An 11,820-nucleotide genomic window follows, 5' to 3' on the forward strand; every position below is an offset into this window, starting at 1 on the left:
CCATTTAAAATATTCACCATCTTTACATGTCTAATGGGTATGATATGTGGATAAGAGTCTTTTCAACTTTTAAAATGAATTTTATTAAAGATAATTTACATTAAAAAATCCCATGGTTTTTAATATAAAATTCTATGAGTCTTAACAAAAACATAGAGCTATGTGTTAACAACTGTAACTAATCATGATATACAGAACATTTCAATTACCACCCAAAAGTTTTCTCATGCTTTGTAGTGAGTCCTCATTTCTCATTCTAGAGCCTGGCCATCACTGTTCTCTATCACTCTATATAGTAATATAGAGGTTGCCTTTGCAATATTTGCAATATTTCACATAAATGAATTACACAGTGTATAGTCTTTTATGTCTGGCTTCTTTGATGTGACATAATGCTTTTAAGATTCCTCCATGTTGTTGTGTGTACATTCTTTTTATTTTTCTTTTCTTTTCTTTTTTTATTTGACAGGGAGAGATCACAAGTAGGCAGAGAGGCAGGCAGAGAGAGAGAAGGAAGCAGGCTCCCCACAGAGCAGAAAGCACAATGTGGGGCTTGATCCCAGGACCCTGGGATCATGACCTGAGCCAAAGGCAGAGGCATTAACCCACTGAGCCACCCAGTCGCCCCTCTTTTTCTTTTTTTAAAGATTTTATGTTTTTATTTAGAGAGCATGAGAGTGGGGAGGAGGGGCTGAGGGAGAGAGAGAAAATCTTAAGCAGTTTCCTTGCTGAATGGGGAGCCTGACATGGGGCTCATTCTCAGGACCTAAGGTCATGACCCGAGCCGATATCAAGAGTCAGACACTTAATCGACCACGCCACCCAGGCACCCCTGTACATTTCTGTTTTATTGTGGAGTGGTGTTTCATTTTATGACCATACCACATTTCTCTTATGTATTTACTAGTTGATTGACTTTTGGGTTGCTTCCAGTTTTTATCCTTCACATTTCTATATAAATGTTGTGGGCAGGGCATTTTTTTCCCTCCTGGGAAATACTCAGGTATGAATTTCTGTGCTTTATTGGCATTGCATGTGTATAGTTTCAGGAGCTTTCTAACTGTTTCCCAAAGTGTCTATCATTTTTCATTTCTATTGATGTTGTATAAGTAGATTCAGTTGCTCCACATCCTTGCCGATGCTCGGTGTTATCAATCTGTTTAGTTTTTGAGATTTTAGTGAACATAGAGTAATAGCTCACTGTGGTTTTACTTTGAATTTCCCTGAAAAAGTTGGGTTGTTTGTTTTTTTATGGTTGAGTTGTGAACTTTTTTTTGGCAGAGGGGGAGGTTTGGATTCTAGTCCATTTTCAGATAAATGCTTTGCAATATTTCCCCCCCCCCCCAATCTGGGGCTGTCTCTTCATTTCTGTAACATTGTTTTTTGAAGGATACACATTTTAATTCAAATGAAGTGTAATTTATTAACCTTTTCCATTATGATTTATTTGGTATATGTGCACATGGTATAAGATATTTATACATGGGGTGCCTGGGTGGCTCGGTTGGCTACGTGACTGACTCTTGATTTCAGCTCAGGTCATGATCCCCCCTGTCATGGAGGGGGAAGGAGAGATCAACCCTCCATATTAGGTTCTGCACTGGGCATGGAGCCTGCTTAAGGTTCTCTCTCTTTCTCTCCCTTTGCCCCTCCCCTTTGGTCATGTGCTCTTTCTCTCAAAAAGAAAAATTTGTGCCAAGATTGGTGATCCTGACTATACCAGGTTCACAAAGACTTTTCCCCTGTGTTTTCTTTTAGAAGTTTTATAGTCCTAGCTCTTACATATAGTTAGGCAAGCTAATTCATCTTCATTTTTGTATGTGGTGTAAGGTTAAGTTGAGATTCATTTGATTATATATGTAAATGTAATTCTTCTTTATTTTTTTTAAAGATTTTATTTATGTATTTGACAGACAGAGATCACAAGTAGACAGAGAGGCAGGCAGAGAGAGAGAGAGGAGGAAGCAGGCTCCCTGCTGAGCAGAGAGCTGATGTGAGGCTCGATCCCAGGACCCTGGGATCATGACATGAGCCAAAGGCAGAGGCTTTAACACACTGAGCCACCCAGGCATCACATGTATTTATTCTTAAAAAAAAAAAGAGAGAGAGAGATTTTCTCTATTTATTTGAGGTAGAGAGAGAGTATGAGAGGGGAGAATGTCAGAGGGAGAAGCAGACTCCCCATGGAGCAGGGAGTCTGACCCTGGACTCAATTCTGGGACTCTGGGATCATGACCTGAGCCAAAGGGAGTCGCTTAGCCAACTAAGCCACCCAGGCACCCTATATGTAATTATTCTCAATGATTTGCTAAAAGATTGTCATTTTATTCATTGAATTTCTTGGTACTTTTGTTGAAAATCAATTCATTATACATTTGTGGTTTTATTTCTGTACTCTATTTTGTTGCATGATTTATATCTACATGTCAAGACCTCATTGTGTTATTTATTGTAGTGCTATAGTAAGTATTGAAGTTAGTTAATATTAGTCTCCCAATTTTTTTGAACAATTTCTGTACAAAAGCCTTTGGGAATTTTTATTGGAATTCTGTTAAATATACACATTAATTTAGGGAGAACTGATTTCTTTACACTATTGAATCTTCTTATCCTTGAACATAGCATTTCTCTTTATTTATTCAAGACCTTAATTTCTCTCAGCAATGTTTTATAGTCTTGAATATACAAGTTTTACACATATTTTGTTTAATTTATCTCTATTTTATATTGTTTGATGCTGTTGCAATTGGTATTGCCTTTCAAATTTCAATCTCCAAATGCTGATTGTTAGTATATAGAAATACAATTGATATCAACCTTGTATCCATTGACTTTAGTAAACTTACTTATTAATTCTAGTAGTTTTCTCACAGATTTTATAGCATTTTGTACATGGGCAATCATGACATCTGTGAATGAAGATGAGATGAAAATCCAGAACAGGAAGATAAACAGAACAGCAAAACAGCCAAAATTTCAATAAACCCAATAAACAACACCAAGATACTTTAAAGAATCTTAAAGAGATTTCACAAAATTAATTGGAAAAGAACAAGGATATGAACATTTTTGTAGAAAAGATGATATGTATGGAAGATGATTAGGAGATCTAACTTTCATGTAAGTATTCAAGAAGCAAACCAAAAGCAGATGAAATAGAAAAAAGACATAGTTTACAATGCTCCATTTTAGGTAAATGTTCCATTTTAGGTATATCTACTTAATTTCGTAAGCTGTCTAAATGATCTTTTGCTTCTGTGTTGGTATGTCTTTGGAGTTAGATTCACTTGGTTCAAATTATTGCTCAATTTGTTACTAGCTTGGTGACTATGGAAACATTATTTATCTCATCCGGTCACTTAGTTTTCTCATTTATGAAGTGGAGGTAATAATAGTACCTACTATAGAGGCTGGCCTTGATGTTTACATCAAGTGTTTACGGCTATGCCTGGCAGCAAGCATTCAATGAATATTATCTATTACTACTAAATTTCTTTTCTTGATCTCTGTGTTTCAATAAATGTTAAATAATAAAAGAAAATTGATTGGATCTTGAAGAGAGCAGGGAATGAATTTATCCAGTGTTAAAACTACATGTTCACATTTATCCTCTCTCTCTCCCCCCTCAAATTAGCTCCTTTTGTGGTGGCTCAATTCTTAGACAAGAGCTCCCCTTGTGGTAGTAAAATGGCTAGCAGCAGCTTCTAGTACATTTTTCATTCATATGGAAATAAAAGAGTGAAAGGATTTTCCAACCCAAATGTTGCACAGAAATAATGGCTTCATTATATGACCAATTTAGATCACAGGTCCATTCCTGTACCAACCACTTTGGCTGAAAAGTTACCCCTAGCCAGGAGGGTGGGGTCGTTTCCTTTCAAACACTTTGGTTGCATGAGGGCAGGGTTGGTACTGTTACTAAGAGAAGAGGAAGTGGCTGCCAGGCAACAGACCAGCAAATATTTATGACAAATCCTAGCTCATTCATGTCTCTTCTAAACAGAGATCACAACATTTTTATATCATATGGAGAGCTACACTTTTTTTACTTCTTTGGGTAATTCCTCTATTTCCTTGGGTAATATCTGCCTTTTGCATATGCGTGTGTTCTCTCTCTCTTTCTCTCTCTCTCTCTGGCAAAGCTTTTATGTATTGGCCCATGCTGGTTTCTACTTAATTATTACTCATTTTCCAAAGGCAGCCAGGCACCAGCTAAAAATACATACATACATACATACATACATACTGTGGTTAATAGTGGTTGAGGATAAAGCAAAGTCTTTTAAGTCACAAGCTCTGTTGTAGTCTGGCTATAAATGCTTTTCCTCCTTCACCCCACTTCACCTCCAGAGGTCATCCTTGGCTAGAATAGTATATTGTGAATCTTTTCCCTTCCCCTCCCTTCCCTTCCCTTCCCTTCTCTGCCCTTCCCTTTTATGCTTTCCTCTTCTCTCTCTCTCTCTCTCTCTCTCTCTCTCTCTCACACACACACACACACACAGAAACATAGCTACCTTTCCCCCACCCTTCATGGCATATACACGCTGGGTCAACATTTGTTCTTCTACTGCACCTTCCCTGCCTTCTGAGATGTCATCCTGGTCTCTGCAAAGACATTCCTCCTTTTTGTGGACTCCTTATACACACAGAGCTCAATACACTAATCAAAGTAATTTTTATGGTGATGACATGAACTTTGGGGAAGTTAGTTATCTTGGTCTAAATCCTAGGAGGCAAAGGTTGGCTCTCCAGGCTCTCTTTGCTCATCTTAGTCTAGACTTCAGGTACTTGGCAAATACGTTTCCTAGTTTGTGGCCTGTGGTTATGTCCTTTTCCAGGTTTCATTGAAGATAGACTATTTTTGCTCTTTTTTGTTTGTTTGTTTTTGGCGGAGTTTAAGGGAGTGAAGAAGAGTAAAAATTTTGCTACGCCCTTTTTTTTAACCAAAAATCTTTTTTGGAATGATTTCAGTCTATCTGATATTTTTGCTTGGATGTCCCCTAGACACATCAAAATCAACACATTAAAAAGTGAAAACATATTCCTTCTTTTCTTGTACCGCAGTTTTTTTCCTTCTTTAGTTTTTCCTACCTCAGGAAGAGGCACCATTATTTCCAGTTGTCTTGACTCTGGAACTCTGAAGATTTTATAGACATCTCATTCCTTTTCACCCCAAACACCTAATGGAGGCCAGATCTTGTGGATTTTTTCTCTTGGATACCTCTCAAATATATTTCCTTTTCTCAGTGATCGCTGCCACTGCCTGTATTCTAGATAACATTGGTTCTTATCTATTCTACCTCAACAGCCTTTGATCTCCTTCTCTTCATTTTTATTCTCTTCCTAAATAGGAATATTGAAGTCAGTAGGAAATGGGGTGGCTTAACCAAGAGCCCTGTAAGATGATTTTCCACCAATTCCAATGCCTTCCTCCAAGCAAATACATAAAGTCAAGAGGTATGACTTCAACAACTTCTTTCCAAGATGCACCCACTCTGTAATTGCTTCTTCTTTCAAGGCTAATCTTGTTGGAACCCTTTTCTTGTTGCATTATGGTGCTAGAAAAAAAAAAAAGGCTGGAGAGGAAGAAGCTGTACAGTATAAATTGTCTTTTCCAAATTTGTTTTTCAGCAACTCTAAGATAAATCACCAACAAGTCTCCTGTACTGGCTTAATCTTTATAATGTAATAAAGGCCATACTTTTATTCCTGAGAAGAATGAGCTATTAAGCAATGTTTTTAAAAATAAAGAACAGTTTCTATTTTTCTAATGATTTTGTCTGTGTTTTAACAGTGATGGCAAAAGGGTGACATTCTTGTAAAATTTTATTTATTTTTTATTCTTTTAAAAGATTTTATTTATTTATTTAACAGAGAGAGAGAGAGAGAGAGAGAGAGAGAGGAAATACAAACAGGGGAAGTGGGAGAGGGAGAAACAGTCTCTCCTCTGAGCAGGGAGCCCAATGTGGAGGCTTGATCCCAGTACCTTGAGATCATGACCGGAGCCAGAGGTAGATGTTTAATGACTGAGCCACCTGGGTGCTCCTTAGTCCAACTTTTAACAAATTCAGCCAACGCAGCTAAAGGAATGCATGAATAGGGAAAAATAGTTTCAGTCTATCCTTCATCAGCTCAGTGAAAATTATTAGTAGAGGACACCTAGTGGTGCTTCCTAGAAATTCATTTATGCTGAGAAATAGTATACTTAAATATTAATAGCACTCAGTATACTAGAATCTTATAGTCAAATATAAGACAGCAAAATGTAAACCAAACCTGGTACATTAAGTCTAACTGTATTGGTCAGCATAGGTTAACTGCTGTAACAAACACCTCCAAATTCTTAGTGGCTTAACATAGTAGAAGTTTATTCTGCACTCTCAAAACAAATGCTCAGTTAGTGACCTTCCATATGATGACACAAAAACAAATTTGAGGGACGCCTGGGTGGCTCAGTTGGTTGGACGACTGCCTTCGGCTCAGGGCGTGATCCTCGAGTCCCGGGATCGAGTCCCGCATCGGGCTCCCAGCTCCATGGGGAGTCTGCTTCGCTCTCTGACCTTCTCCTCGCTCGTGCTCTCTCTCACTGTCTCTCTCTCTCTCTCAAATAAATAAATAAAATCTTTAAAAAAAAAAAAAAAAACAAATTTGAGCACATGAAAAAAATACTTTATATTTGGATAGGAAGATTCAACAACATAAAGATACCACTTCTGAAAACAAAATAAAAGAAACAAATCAAAACACAAGTTTGTATATTGAAATTAGTATGACTGTATACATTTTCCAAGATCACCAAACTTATATTTAAGATCTCTGCATTTCACTATATATGAAATATATCTCAATTTTAAAAATAATTTACAAAAGAATATCCTGTAGAAAGTTGATAAAAAAGTGGAGGGGGGGAGGCCTTATATTAAAATTCATAAAATCTCAATAATTAAAAAAGAGTGGTACTACAATTAAAAACATAAACAGTTTTTATAAAGAGAGTGGTATGGACACATGAGTGAATAAACTCATGAAATGGAACAGAAAACCCAGAAATAGACCTACATGCATACAGAGATTTAATAAAAGATAAAATGGTCACCAGAAATGCAATCCACTACTCAGTGACTATTTTGGGGTAACTGTAAATACCTTATTCTTTGGTGGAAGGAAAGGAGGGGAGGAGGAAAGGAAGGAGGGAAGGAGAAAGTTAACTCGTGCTTGAGAAAAATACCCTTGGGCATTGATTTAGTCAGGGTTCAAAGAGAATCAGAATCAATAGGAGGTATATATATGTCTATGTGTTTGTTTATGTATGTATGTATTTATGTATTCACTTATTCACTTATTTATTATAAGGAGCAGTGCCCACGATTATGGTGGTTAGTGAGGCTCAGGATCTGCAGGATGATCTATTGGATGGATGATCTATTGGTTGGATGATCTACTGGATGGATGATCTATTGGTTGGAAGTGTGGAGATCTATGGGAGCGCACGGTGTGGCTCTAGTCCTTGTTCAAAGGCCCAAGAAACCAGAGACTCATGGAGTAGTTCCAGTCTGAAGACCAGCAAGCTTGAGACCCAAAAGACCGGATGTTCCAGTTCAAGTCAGAAAGGAAGGAAATGTCGATGTGCCAGTTCAAAGACAGCAGGAAGGAGCAATTCTCTTTTATTCAGGGCAGAGTCAGCCTTTTTGTTCTATTCAGATGTTCAACTGATTGAACAAGGCCCACTCATGTTTGGAAGAGGAATCTGCTTTACTTAGTTGACCAATTTAAATGTTAATCTCACCCAAAAACACTTTCACATGCACATCCAGAATGGTAATTGACCAAATATCTGGGCTCCCCTTGATCCACTTAAGTTGACATATAAAATCAACCACCATGGGTGTCATGGAAGAATTACATTCCCTGACTGTTTATTCTCTTTCCTCAAATCTTGATGTTACAAAGGATCATTGTATCTTGTCTGAAATGGACAATAGAAATGATACTTGTTGAAGAATTCTTCATCTGTGTTTCCAGTGTGTGCACAGTATTTCTCCTTCTTGGCAGTCCTACTTCTTACTGAATATGGGTAGGCCTCAAATCTACAAGTCATTTGTTTAATCAACATAGAGGAACTTGTGCTTTTTTTATATGGTGGAAGGGCATTGGATGATGTCATCTCTGATTGCCTACTAAATTAAAATGGTTACTTGCCATTGATATTTACATTTAAGGGCTATTACTGTCTCTTGAGGCATTAGAATGCCCTGAGAAATAGGGGTACACATTCCTCCTGATTCTCTTTTTTAAACATTGTCTTATAAGTAGGTTCCATACCCAGCTTAGAGCCCAGTGAGGGGCCTGAACTCATGACTCTGAGTTCAAGACCTGGGCTGAGATCATGAGCTGGAGGCTTAACCTCTGGGCCACCTAGGCACCCTTCTCTTTTTTTCTATACTAGGTTTGAATTTGATCTGTGTTTTGTGTAATCATTGGGGTTACGTTACTCTGATATTGAACTTGCGTGGATTTCGTGAGAGCAACTTCAATCATTCAAAGGCAGCAGAAAGAGTGAAATGACAAAAACATTGTTGAGTGTAACATAGCACACATGTTTGGATTCTGCATGGTCCAGAACCATCCAAGTTATGTCAGAATTTGGGAGGCTCTTAATGAGGCAGAATCTGGAGAAGCCTTTCTAATGGTCCCAACCATTGTCACATTTAATCACAAGGGCACCTTTCTGTAGTGCATTTCAGTCCTGGAGAAATGAAGGACTGAATGGCCAACAGAGCTCACCTTTGCACGGTCTAGCTAACTGGTGTCAGGAGCTTACATGGTTTTCTTATTTTGCATCTGTTTTTTTCCTTTGGAGCAATTCAAAATTGTGTTTTTTGGTGTCTCAATTGAATCAAACTAAGAGAAATTCTTTCTGGCTTTGGAGGAAAAAGTCAATAACCAACCTTCAATGCTCTGCAGCATTCTATTCTCTGTAAGTCATAAAATGATCAAGAATGAACCTTTCAAGTGACAAAAGGTCTTGTAATGTTAAGTTTCAATGACCATGACTGGAATATGTGTCTATTATACCAGAAACATTCTTTTGTTTTTCTCTTCCCTCAGTGCAAACATGTGTATTTATATGAAACACTGGAAGAAATCACCACTGGCTTTCTTCACTTACCACTGCTTTCTCTGTTTCCTCCCCTATGCCTCCTCCCCATGGAAGATGGAAGAAAAAAAAATAATCTGTGTCGGTACTAGAACTGCAAAACTGAAGTCCTTTTTGAGTTTACCAAGGTAGCAGCTATTGAGAGATAATGTGGTTCCTCTGTTTTTCTCACAGGCCCTCGGGTGGAAGAGAACAGAATTGAACACTGTTCTACACGGTAATGGTAATGGATCTCGATGTTTCCAGGGAAGAGGACATTAAATAGTTATTAGGCAATAAAGGAAAACATTTCCTTCCTTGTATAGGTTTACATGGTTCTGTCACTGGAAATTCGTATCTCTGCTGGGTAAGAGTGCGCGTGTTTGGTTTAACAGGTTCTGTAGTGAAAGAAGTAGGGCCTGTGTGCATTTCATACTTCTCTGTATCACATACTGCTGTAATTGAAGACTCCAAAATAGAAGAGTGCTCAGCCCGTGTAGATATTTCAACATTTTTCATAAGGGAATGATCACCTGATTTTGTAGACTGGTTCCTCCCTGATACAAATTGCAGTTATTCTGTGTATATACATTCAGGCTTAAATGCTCCCATGTAGGTGTTTCAGTAAGGAAAACAAAGTTAACTTCCCACGGTAAATTTTGTCCTCATGGCCTTTTTGTCTTTTCTGGGCTTTAGTTTGCTTTTAGTAAAGTGAATTGGAGTCTGCCCCTGCTTCCCTTCCCCCTCCCCCTCCTCCCTCAGTGAGGTGCAGGGATTCATGTGTGGGAGACAGATGCTATGATTGAATAGAATTTCCCATCTGCTCGTGTTGAGGTTGACATAGGATGCTGATGTTATACTATATTTACAGATAGTCTAAAAGCCTCTGTCCTAGGAGTGGTCAGAGAGATGGGTTGTAGAATTAATTTTTTTTTTTTTTTGGTGGGCAAAGCTATTATATCATTGACTTTGTTTAGAATTACCAGCATATGGCAATAATAAAAAGAAGTCCAACATTTAATCAGTTATATGACTGTTTTAAAATGAACTACAGACTGTGTGCACCTGTTTCTTGCCAGCACCTTGGCTAGACCACCTCTGCTCTGCAAGCTCCTGTTTCTAGGCTTTTTAATGGGTGTCTGTGATTCACCACTCAGAGGAGCTCTGGTCTATCCTGAACTCCCTCTCCACCCAAGATGGCGTTCTCATCTAGAGTCTTCAAGGAACATAGAATAGGACCACTGAAATAGAGGCAGAGATAATATGGCAGGAATAAAGATTAGAATGGAATTAGACTTCATCAGCTCTTTCAACCATGTTTCTCTGACCACTCTGCTCTCAGATCTCTTGAGATGTTTTCAGAAAAACATCCTGTGGATCTCTGTATTTCTTGCATGTCTACTGGAAATCCAAGTCGACTTTGGGTATGGCTTGTATCTAACGCTGTATTAAATAAAGTAAGAAGGACGTGGGCAGTGTACCAGGTGGTCAAAGATTATTCTGATGGTTCTGTGAGGGTGTTTTGGGATGAGATTAACATTTGTTTTATTTTTAATGTTAATTTTAATTTTTTTTCAGAGTGATAACATTTTAATGGATTTTTAGGCAGAAATGTTTCTATTTGAAACAACTTTAAAAAGCAGAAGGAATGCTATAAATAACTATTTCAGGACAATTTTTAGAAGGTTCTGGTATTGATTTATATTTCAAAGATGTGGTAAAGTGTATTGAGTTGTTTAATTTTTCTCTTCACGTTTGCAAAACAACCACGGACAGGAAACACGCAGGCACCTTCTTGGAGAAGTGTGTCACTGAGTCAATAATGAACATTGTGAGCGGCTTCTTTAATTCCTCCTTTTCAGACAATGGCACCAGCCTCCCGGTAACGTAAACAAACACAGGAGCATTCTGTCACACAGAATTTACCTTACTTTAGTAGGAAAAAATGTTAATCTGATCAGGAATTAATTTCCTACACTTGTAAAGGTCACTTTTCTCTCATATTATTTACTGTTATGCCCCTTTCTGAGTTTACCAAGATTTATTTTAAATAAAGAGGCCCATACATAAACAATGAATCTTGGGACACTGAAAAAATAAAATTAAATAAAATTAAATAAATAAATAAAGAGGTCCCGTCTATCCATTTAAAACACCATGTTGTTTATTTCAACACTTGGCAAATGGTCAGAATACAGATCTGAAAATTCCTATCATGCTTAGAGGAGGAATGGGATGATTTAATTTGAAGATAGGGCCTCTTTATTTAAAATGAAGTTCGGTAAACTTAGATACCACATTATGTTAAATACCATAATCATATGTGCTTTAGCATTTGGGGTGAAAAATGGCACATTAATGTCTGGTTATTTTCCTCTGTCTATGACATGTCACGAAATAAGCATCTTTAAATTATTTATAAATTGATCTCTCAGTCTTGTCCTAAGAGCTGTTGTGCTCTTGTGTCCTACCGTGTATGTGAATTATGTGGCCTGGGGGTGCGGGATCTGAATGTAAAGGGAGGGAAAGTGCATTATGGCCATCAGCGGGCAGGACAGATGGTATAAGAAGAGAGAGCCCTACAGAGATTTACATGAGAGAGAGGGAGCTAAGGGGAAAGAATTGTATGTAGGAGTGATTGCTTTTCAGTCTATTCAAATTTTCCAGGGGCTTATTGTCCTTAC

General features: G+C 37.8%; 1 long non-coding RNA gene across 1 annotated transcript; it reads left to right on the forward strand.

The window, feature by feature from the left end:
* The first annotated feature begins 3,042 nt into the window (after nucleotides 1-3,042).
* Nucleotides 3,043-9,369, forward strand: LOC122892460. The gene is made up of 3 exons (XR_006381408.1): nucleotides 3,043-3,120; nucleotides 5,352-5,457; nucleotides 9,332-9,369. It is a non-coding gene; the product is annotated as an uncharacterized LOC122892460 (long non-coding RNA).
* The last annotated feature ends 2,451 nt before the right edge of the window (nucleotides 9,370-11,820 follow it).

The sequence above is a fragment of the Neovison vison genome, chromosome 12, assembly GCF_020171115.1.
Source record: "Neovison vison isolate M4711 chromosome 12, ASM_NN_V1, whole genome shotgun sequence".
NCBI lineage: Eukaryota > Metazoa > Chordata > Mammalia > Carnivora > Mustelidae > Neogale > Neogale vison.